This window comes from Lolium perenne, chromosome 2, assembly GCF_019359855.2.
Source record: "Lolium perenne isolate Kyuss_39 chromosome 2, Kyuss_2.0, whole genome shotgun sequence".
NCBI lineage: Eukaryota > Viridiplantae > Streptophyta > Magnoliopsida > Poales > Poaceae > Lolium > Lolium perenne.
In genome coordinates, this window is record NC_067245.2 from 224,187,772 (window position 1) to 224,192,270 (window position 4,499).

Genomic DNA, 4,499 nt, shown 5'->3' on the forward strand with positions numbered 1-4,499 from the left:
ATGTTTACTATAAAACTTGGAAATTATTTTATCTTTATCTCCGCCTTTGTATTCAAATTTAAACTCTTTTTTGAGTTGGTTCAAATCATGTGTGCAAACAGTTTTTAAAAGAGAAAACCCCCTAACCCCTTCCTGGACCCTCTCTCTTCCCCGGCCTCTCTCCCTTTTCTTCCGGAGCAGCCCACCAAGCCCAGCAACGGCCCTTCCACCTCAGCCCATACCCCTTCGAACCTCCTGTGTCGTCTTCCCCTTTCCAGCTCACCGGGCACGCACATGGCGTGGTGGAGGCAGTGGTCCTCCCCGCCTAGAGCCAACCACTCCCTCCTCCCTCTTATCTCTTCGAGCCGAGGCTCCCCGAAACCCTAGCGCCCCTCCTCTCCCCTCCCTCGTGCCGCCACCTTCCTTTTTTCCTCACGTTCTTTTCTTCTCTGTGAACACCACCGTTTGCCTCCTCCTCAACCTCACCGTGGCGCCGCCGCTACCGATCGCCCCTCGACGAACCGAAGACACCGGGAGAACCGCCTCGTCGAGCTCTACGTCGTGGTGAAAGGAATCGAGTTATTACCCGGTAAATCGAGCGCACGGTCGCCGTTTCTTCTCCAACTATCGGCGAGTTCATCGTCGATTCCGCCGGACATGGTGCCTCTCCGGCCTTCTCGTCGCCTCCATCGTCTTCCCCAAGTCAAGGCGCACCTTCGACGCCCTGTGCCACGTCCCAGTTCGCCCGGGAGCTCCAGGTCCGTGCTCGACCAGTGGTTTCCGCCATGGCCGGCCTCACCGAGCTCCATCTCGTTCGCTTAAGAAAGGTCGTGTGGCCTAGGATCTCCAACAACTGAACTGCAGCCCAGTGGTTTGTTCTCCTCTGCTTGATCCAGACATCCTTGGTTCAAATCCCACCGTGGCCTAATCCATCTTTTTTTCATCTCTTTTGTGTCAGATCTCGCGGCCAGAGATCCCTCATTACCTACGGAGCCCTTCTGACTTCAACAGCAACAAGTAGCCCAGCTGGTCTGTTCCTTGATCCGGTGAGACCCAAGTTCAATTCACCGTGACAGCGAATTAATCCAACTTTTTTTGTTATGTGAACCAGATCCGGCTAACTGGGCCTTAGCCCAGATTCCTCTCTCGGCGCCAGTCCCCTATCCAGCGCCAGCAGCAAGCCAGATCCGGCCCAGGACCGTGCAGGTTCAGCCCAGTTCGTCCCATGCCTGTTTTCTTTTCTGAAATTCCAGAAAATATGTTTATCTTGCTAAAATCATACCTTGTAATCTGTAACTCGAATAAAAATGTGTTCTATATGAAAATTGATCAGAAAAACATAAGGAACATGAATATTCCATCCATTCATCTGTATGCATCTCGCATCATGTTTGTTCGATGGTAGTTATGCATGTTCACCTAACATATATGCGGAGTATTTTGGATATCCACCTAAGGTTTCCCCGCTCCGTTTAACTTTGAAGTAGCGCACCCCTGCCATGTCGTCCCATGTTAATCAACCTTTAACTTTGTCGGTAGGAAATGCAACTCCAACCTAATTTGTTTGTCCGGGGTTCCGACTCCGATTAAATTGGATAAGTTGCATCGCACCATCTATGCCATGTCATGCATATCATCTTGATCATGCTGGATCTTTATCTGTAGTAGTAAGATTGCATGCGTTGTGTGTTCCAGCATTTGCTTCTTCCCGGATAGGATCGCGAAGTGGTGTGGTGAGATACGACAAGTTCTCCGGATGTTCCTCGGCAAGCTTTAACAGGCAAGCATTTTCCCCTATACTTCTGCCCCTGCAGAAGTCGCTCACCTATTTTATTTTGCCTTCTCCCTCATGCTATCCTTAAGTTGCGTTCTTGTCACGTGTCCCTTCCACTTGTTACCTCAAGCAGACCATATTGCCACCACCAACCACCAACCTCCTACAGCTGTTGTTTGGTTATCGGGTCTGCCTTGCGAGTCGTAGTGCATGCTAGTGTTGTTTTATCTCGTTACCGTTATTGCTATCTTATCGGGTTATCAGTTGGGAATCATGACACATGGTTTATGGATATATCTGTTGAGGGTATCATGGTTACTTGTTAATAGTTGTTAGCGGAGGCATCGGTGGGTCAGTTGCTCGTTTTATGACGGCTCACTTGTGTTTCCTAAATATCTTAGGACCCCGAGTTCTTGTTATCTGTTCCGAGACTGAGCGCTCTAACCACACGTGGGTATGTTTCTGGGTCTCCCCTCGACCACTGCCGGAATCTACAGCTTTGTCCAGTGGCCACAACTAGTTTGCAATGTTTTACCATTTGTTGTTGCGTGCATGCCAGCTTGTTACTTATTTACTTTGGGAAGCCCCTGGGTGCCTTGTATCCCTTGTTTCTGGTATGCACGTATAGGTCGCGGAGCCGCTGCGAAGTGGTTTATCGCCCCAGTGTGTGTTTAAACCACCTAGTACGCTGTCGCAAACAGCTAGGTCCGCTTCGGAGATACGGCCGGACTTCGATACGGGTTCAACTTGGTTAGGTGGCTTCCTGGACATTGTTGTCGTGAAGGAGAGTGCGAGTCGTGATATCCACCTGTCGCAAGTGGGTTGATCGTGCGTGTGGGCACATTTGGGCACCCCTGCAGGGTTACAATCTTATCGATAAGCCGCGTCCGCGGTTATGGACGACTTGGAGCTGTATGACTCGACCATAGACAACTTACACCTGTTGTTTCCATACTAATAACTTGCATAGTAAGAAAGAACAACTTAAATAATAACTGGTTAAAACTTGTCAACCGTGTGAGTGCCCTTGTAAGTACCTCCTTGCGAGGGGGGAACACATCGGCTGAGTTATGTTTGCAGAGTATAGAACTGTTAGTTACGCTCTCTCACCTTCTCTGATAGACGGCTGTTGTAGAGTGTCTCTATAGGTTTTTAGTGCTTGCGCGCTGCCGCTTAACCCCACCATATTGCCTATGACGTTCCTCTTGCGTCCTCTAAGTCCCCTGCGTGCCTCAAGTACAAAGGACGACTGGTTGACGAATGCTTATACGTCTTGAAGTCTTGTTAAGTACGAACCCGTACTTATTGCTGCTTCTACGGGATATAACCGGGCAGGTATGAAGATATGTTCGATGAAGACGACGCTAGCAAGGTTACCCTTCCGGCTTGGCCTGGGCAGGGTTATGGACGCCATCGTTTATCTTCAGGACTCTTAGTCCAATTTGTATCTTGTCCGCACTCGGATGTATTTGGTCTTCTGTATGATTTGGATCTTTGTATGTATCTATTTGTATCTTGACTCGTTGGAGTCGTTGCTGTAATATATCTGTATCTTGTGGGCTCTATTGTAATCATGTTGTAATGTTACCTCTCGTGATTGATTCCACCCGCATCGCGTGCATGCTTCGGCGTGTACGAGGCGCTTGGTGGTGCGTCTCCTAAAATCGATATCGTGCGGATTTCGGCGGATTCGCTGGGATCCTCATGGTACCGATTTTGGGGCGTCACAAGTTGGTATCAGAGCAATAGGTTGTCGATACCCCACTAGTCCAGTCTGTAGGATAACCTTGCCAATGGTTGTTGAGTTTAGAGAGTCCAAACTATTTTCTAAAACTCGTTGGATAGTTCTGACTAGCTCTGATTTTTCTTCTTACCTATATTCTTTCTCATCTTACCTTTGCGAGTTTTGAGTCTTCTCTCTTATCTGAGTTTTCCGAGTCTTAGGTTCCGACGTGGGTTGGACGATCTTTGCCCCTCACCTATTAGGTCCGATCTTCGGAGGATCTCAACAGAAGCGCATCATCAACAACGGAACAACGACTTCTTGTTAGTGGTGTCGCCGATCTACGTGGAGCAAGAACTCTTGTTAGTGGTGTCGAGGAGATCGACACGCCGCCTGAAGATCCGATAGTTCACCTCTCTCCCCCGTACCAGGACGTGGAACCTCGGGGCGAGGTTCCTTGTTAGTGGTGTCGATTGTAACGGCCCCGGGTAGCACCCCTAATAGATTTGTCTGTTCTTTTCTATTTGTGCATCATCATGCATCATGCATCATATCACCCATGTTTTCACTAAATAAAATTATTTTTATAAACCCAAATTATTTTGTTTCCCTCTCATATGGTTTCTATATTAAACCTCCTCTTTTATTCATTTACAAAACCCTTTAACAAAACTATATATTATGTTTACTATAAAACTTGGAAATTATTTTATCTTTATCTCCGCCTTTGTATTCAAATTTAAACTCTTTTTTGAGTTGGTTCAAATCATGTGTGCAAACAGTTTTTAAAAGAGAAAACCCCCTAACCCCTTCCTGGACCCTCTCTCTTCCCCGGCCTCTCTCCCTTTTCTTCCGGAGCAGCCCACCAAGCCCAGCAACGGCCCTTCCACCTCAGCCCATACCCCTTCGAACCTCCTGTGTCGTCTTCCCCTTTCCAGCTCACCGGGCACGCACATGGCGTGGTGGAGGCAGTGGTCCTCCCCGCCTAGAGCCAACCACTCCCTCCTCCCTCTTATCTCTTCG

General features: G+C 48.4%; 1 long non-coding RNA gene across 2 annotated transcripts; it reads left to right on the top strand.

The window, feature by feature from the left end:
- The first annotated feature begins 410 nt into the window (after positions 1 to 410).
- On the top strand, positions 411 to 3,318 carry LOC127335033 (uncharacterized). 2 transcript variants are annotated; one of them, XR_011752415.1, is made up of 5 exons: positions 411 to 850; positions 938 to 1,008; positions 1,091 to 1,185; positions 1,675 to 1,759; positions 3,089 to 3,318. It is a non-coding gene; the product is annotated as an uncharacterized lncRNA (long non-coding RNA). The 2 variants fall into 2 exon arrangements; XR_011752416.1 differs by having other exon boundaries at positions 951 to 1,008.
- The last annotated feature ends 1,181 nt before the right edge of the window (positions 3,319 to 4,499 follow it).